We start from the raw sequence: 6,110 nt of genomic DNA, 5'->3' as shown, positions 1-6,110 counted from the left end.
TGGGTTTTGCTGGCCTGTATTGCATGCCTTCCCTCACACTGCCTAAGGGTTGAGTTGTGCCTGTTGGAAACAGATGTTTCTTCTCAGTCAGGACACATCTTAGTAAGAGGGCAGTAATGGAACCCTTACCTACCTAGCCTGAACCCACAAGGCCTCTAAATCAGGCTCTGATCTAGTAGACTAAGAGAAAGGCACGCTTAAAGGCAGCTTGGCCTGAGACCTGAAACCTGGGTCACTCACCCCAAGAGAAAGAAGGGAGCTCCCCATGATCGTTCGGACCTTTGTGTCCCTCACACTCTATCCTAGTGGAAATGACCCTATTTGATGTGTTCCCTAAAATACTGCTGTATCAATATGAAAATGACACTTTGCTGTATCTGATCTCTTGTAGATTTAGTCATTGAATCTGAATTGGTTTTCTTATGTTTTTTTTCTTCTTTGTAAAATATTCTTTCAATAAACTAAAGAAAAATTATCAAAGAAGCATACCCTTGGGTGAAAACTCAGTTTAGACTAAAAGATTGAGAAGTTAATTTTACATATTAAATAAAACCATTTATTGATACTAATTTTATAATAATTGTGATTTTTGAATCCAAATCGCCTCCTTCTTATGATATCTGAAGATTTAACACCCCCTTCAACTTTCTTCCCCGTCATCCAAAACAGTTATGTCACAATTTCAGATAAATCAGTAGTTAGTGTTTATGTCATTATGACGATTTAAGTAACAATCCCTGAAGAGCTGGATGTACTATAATAATATCTCCTTTATGGTACAGTTTTTGGTTTTCCTGAGTTGGTCATCACCTTAGGTTTCTCTGTGTGCCTAACTTTCCTCCTACATTGTGATTTTCTTTCAGATGCTTCATCACTGTAATCATTTCCCTGCTGTAACCTAGGTCTGTCATACAACTGCCGTCTTGTTTGTGTTCTAGACCTTCTAGGTTAAATCTGCAATTTCCTGCATCCCATTTTCCCCTCTGTCTTAGCTTATGCCTCCATTTTCTCTATAACATCTGATATCATCCTAAGAAAAAGAACATGGGAAGTGAATTTTTTATCTTTTTGCATTTTTTGAATTGCCTTTAATTTGGCTGGTGTGAATCTTTCCTGCGACTGCTGTGGGCATGCTTCCGTGTCCTGCGGCCTCCTGCATTGCCACCGGGAAGCCTGAGCCATTCGAGCTCTCAGTGTTCTTTCTGGGAGCTTTGCTCCTCCCTGTGATCTGAAATGCCATGGTGCCATGGTGCCATGCCTCGGCGTGTGCCTGTATTTATTTTTGCTTAGGGTATTTGAAAGAATTTGAGGTGTTCAGTGACGGCAAATTTTATATTGGATAACTTCCCCTTATTTTCTTTGTTATCTGGAATTTCTGTTAGGCAAATGTTAAACCTCTTCTGATGATCTTCTAAGTTTGTGTTTATATTTAAATTCTAGTTTTGGGAAAGATTTATTTGAATCTTTTTTCTAATTTTTTTTTTAAAGATTTTAAAAATTGAGTTAGAGGAACGGAGAGGGAAAGAGAGAGAGAAACATCTATGTGAGGGTGAAACATCAACTGGCTGCCTACTGCGCGGCCCTGCTGGGGATCGAGCCTGCAACCTGGGCACGTGCCCTGACCGGGAGTTCAACCAGCGGCCTTCGGTGCCTGGGATGATCACCAACCAGCTGAGCCACACTGGCCAGGGCTTTTACTAATCATTTTATTGAATATTTATTTTAGCTTTCAGTTTTCAGTTTATACCCAAGAGTTCTTTGTTTTCTAATTTATTCTTTTTCATATCATTTTGTGCTCATTCTATAGATGTCATCTCCAATTATATCACTCAGAATGTGAATTAGAGTTTTTGTTTTTTTATACTCACCCAAGAATGTGTCTGCTAATTTTAGAGAGAGAGGAAGGGAGAGAAAGAGAGAGAGAAAGAGAAACATCGATGGATTGCCTCCCCCACACACCCCAACCCGGGATCAATCCCACAACCCAGGTATGTGCCCTGACCAGACTCAAACCCGCAGCCTTTTGGTGTACAGGACGATGCTCCAGGCCAGGGCTAGACTTTTATTTTTTTGAAAAGGTTTCTTCTGTTCCCTTTATTACCTGGGATTCCCCATACCTTTCCCTGTACATTTGGTTTTCCCTTTTTCATGTTGAGTTTCTTGTACAATAATAAATAAATGAATAAATGTAGCTCTTGTAAACAAATTTCAATTAACAAAATTATGAGCAAGCAGGTCCCGTTGTCAGAAGAGTAAAATATTTTACCCTGAATTTTTTGACAATCTGAACAATATTAGCAATTAGTATGATCATTCAAATATGGAGCTCATAGTTAGTTTAAAACTTTGAATTATATTTGGAAGATATTGATTGTTTTAAGAAGGAAGAACACAACAACAGTTCACACTGTGAAGGCCAAAAATAAGTTATTAATGCTAAATACTTTTAAAGGACTTGAATGCTATCCCCTTTCTTCCTTTCTTATTTTTTTGATGTAGCAAAGATTTACAAATGGAATAACTTTCCTTAATTTCAGAGGTACACTCATAGAACTTATTTACGTAACTTTTCTAGCATGCCCGTCCTCAAAGTCAAGCACAGTCCGGGTGCAGGCAGTGCCAGCCCGCATGTCCGTGCCCTGAAGGTGGGCACCCAGCAGTGCCCAGCACACAGGACGGGCTGTCCTGGTCGCTCGCTTTCGATGGGCCTGGATTTCAGTTATCAGGCGCCGTCAAATTCAAGCAGTTTCTCAGCAACACTTCACAATTCAGTCACCAAGGGCTGCTGCCCGTGAGAACTTGCATAGCCCTCGGTCCCCAGGTCACTTCATAAGTAAGAGATGCGCCGAGATCTGCAAGCCGGCCGGGGCGGCCCCTGCCCGTGTGTAGCTGGGCCGCCCCCTCCCACCGGGCAGCCGGCCCTCACGGCATCTTGCGGAGGGAGGCAGAGGAAACAGAAACTCCGCTGATGAAGAGGAAGGTGCAGCCAGGAAATGCAAGTGAAAAGGCTGGAAGCAAATTCTGAAAATCACGCAGATGGAGTGAGGTCCGCTGAAGGCCTGTGGCACTGCTGCCCTCGAGGGTCACTGCGCAGCCAGGGGCCTGGGGACGCGAGGAGAGGGGCCGGGAAGGCGTCCCAGAAACTGTGACGCCGGAAAAAACCCCCGCGTGAAGGGGCTCTTCGAGATGTTTTGTGGAAGTGATCAAATGTTCCAAGCAAACAGAAACTTGGGAAGGAGTGAGATGATCTGCTGAGGCGTCGAAGCAATGCCCGCTCCGTCCCGCACGGAAAAAAAGGCAGGCTCTGTGTTACCAGAAATACAGTGCTTGACTCGCAGTGGTTTAGGCTTTAAATGACAGTCTACTAAATAAGGAACTTGTAAATATTTTCTTATGCATTTAGTTTAATATTCTGAGAATTTTAAAAGAGCTTATTCATCATCATGAATATTTACATTTTGAGGAGAGCATTAAAAGTGGGCGACTCGATGTGTTCTGCCGTCGCGTAAGTTATACAATAGTTTCCGGATTCTTTTTCCTCACAAAGTTGTTAGCTCTAAAGAGTAGTCATTGTGCTTGTCTGTTTCTTTAAATAGAGCGACCACATTTCTTTTGCTTTCACTTTCTTCTCAACACCAGCAGAGACACAAGAGAGATGAACGAAGGAAGCTGTCGCTTCGTGCACTGAACCGCTCTAAGTACACGCGGCGGTACCTCCGCTCTCCGGGGTAATTCCTTCCAGAAGACGATTCGAGCTCTGAGACGGTTGAAAACCGAGGCACGGTTTCCCATAGAAAGTAACGCAAAATGGGTGAATCCGTCCCAGACCTTTAAAATCAGCCCCTAAGACAGCAATTTATCATGAATTTTACTGCCTAATGATACCACAGATCTATAAAATGACGCACAATGAAAGCAATAAACACAATATGCTGTACTGTAAAAGCAATAATAAAGAAACACAATGTAAAAACAGTGCTGCAGAGGATAAAAATGAAAATGTGATTTTTTCTTACCTGCAAGGATGATAGTCATGGTTTGGACGGGCTCACAGCAGGTGACTACCGCTCAGGTGTCTGTGGCCTCTTCCAGAATCACTGTAGGTCGCTCCTCTCCTGCCATTTCCTTCCCTTGATTTTTACACCACGGTCACCTGGCTCAGACTCACTGGATCTTTTCCTCACTAAAAATTTTTCAGTTGATGTTTGCTTTTTCCGATGTTTTAAAATTTGTCTAAAGTGAGACACAGCATTATCATTGACAGTGTTAGTGGCATGACTTACAGCAGCTTTATCAGGATGATATTTTCAACAAAATTTGCACTTCAACCCATTTTGCACACGTTTCTCTGATCAGAGCAATAGAAAGACTTTCTCTTCCCTCCTCCTCTGAAGACAGTTCCTCAGTTGCCACCCGTTGCTGCTCTGTCAGAATGTCTGGAAGTTCTTCTGTGGCGAGTTCTGTCCTGTGGTCCCCACTGACCCCTCCATGTCATCGCTACTCACTTCCAAGCCCGTGGACTGTCCCAGAGACACAGTATCCTCAGCAACAGGAGCATCCTCCTCAACACCCTCAAATGCACGTTCAGGGACAGCTTCTGGCCACAGTTTCTTCCATGCTGACCTCACTGTTCTGTGAGACACATCCCTCCTTGCTTTGCCTATGAGATGTAAGCAATGTGGGATATTGAAATGATTCTTCCAGAACTCTCTGAAAGTTAGTTCTGTGTCTGAGGTCATCTCAAAGCACCTTTGGAACAGTGCTTTGGTGTAAAGCTTCTTAAAATTAGATATGACCTGCTGGTCCATGGGCTGGATGAGTGGAGTTGTGTTGGGCAAAATCTTTACATTGATAAAGCTGAGCTCTTCCATCAACTCGTCCTCCCAGCCTGGAGGGTGAACTGGGGCATTATCCATGCCGAGCAGGCACTTCATTGGAAGATTTCTGTCTTGGACGTATTTTTTTACACTTGACCCAAACACTTCATGAACCCACTCAATAAAAAATTGCCTGGTTACCCAAGCTTTGCTGTTTGCCCTCCACATCACATGCAATTAGCTTTTTATGACATTGTTTTTCTTAAATACCCTGGGTTCTCAGAATGATAGACTGGCAAAGGCTTAAACTTAAAATCGCCACTTGCATTCCCACAAAATAAAAGGTTTAGCCTGTCTTTCATGGGCTTGTGTCCTGGCAGTGATTTCTCCTCTGTTACGTAGGTCCTCTGACATTTTCTTCCAAAAGAGGCCTGTCTCATCAAAGTTGAAAACTTGTTGGGGAAGCAAACCCTTTGCCTCTGCATAATCTTTAAGCTCCAAAACAAATTGGTCGGTGTCTTCTTTGTTGGCACTGGAAGCTTCACCATGTCTCACCTACTGTGTGTGCCACTTCTCCTCTTAAACTTTTCAAACTGCCCTCTACTTGCCTTGAAAAATATCACGCTCAGCACTTGTTCCAGGGGTGTTTTCGATGAGGTCAGCATGCAGGTGTAAAGCTTTTTCACAAATCATGCTCTCAGAAATGCTGTCGCCGGCCAACTGTTTTTCATTTATCCTCATGAAAAGCAATTTTTCCATGCTTTCAATTGTCTGTGTTCTTTGTCTTGTAAGTGTTTTAACACCTCTTGCAACGTTGGCTCCTTTAACGGCTTCTTTATTTTTTAGGATGGTACTTATTGCAGATTTGGCCATACCAAACTGCGTTGCCAGCTCACATACACGGACACCGCTTTCATGTTTGGAAAGAATTTCCTTCACCTCTATTGTTGTTCTGATAATGATTCTTGTGGCTTTGCAGCTTTTATCCATTTCTCATAACAAGGGGCGATGGGCAGAGGGCTTCTGAGATGACATGAACACAGACTGATTGAACATAGTCACAAAAACAAATTGGTTGCAAGAGGCCTCCTCAGATGACGTGAACACAGACTGATTGCACAGTCACCAAAGAAGCCCAGCTATCACCTCCATGTTGCGCGGGTGCTCAGGGATCAACAGCGGACAGCTGGGCCTCAGGACCTGGCACTCAGCGGAAGCTGCGTGGCACGTTCGACTTCCGAGGTGAGTTCAAAAACTGAAGCATTTACTTCTGGGCTTATGGTGTTTGTAACC

Source organism: Miniopterus natalensis, chromosome 20 (genome assembly GCF_054644295.1).
Source record: "Miniopterus natalensis isolate mMinNat1 chromosome 20, mMinNat1.hap1, whole genome shotgun sequence".
NCBI classification, from domain to species: domain Eukaryota; kingdom Metazoa; phylum Chordata; class Mammalia; order Chiroptera; family Miniopteridae; genus Miniopterus; species Miniopterus natalensis.
Note: the sequence above shows the minus strand (reverse complement) of the source record.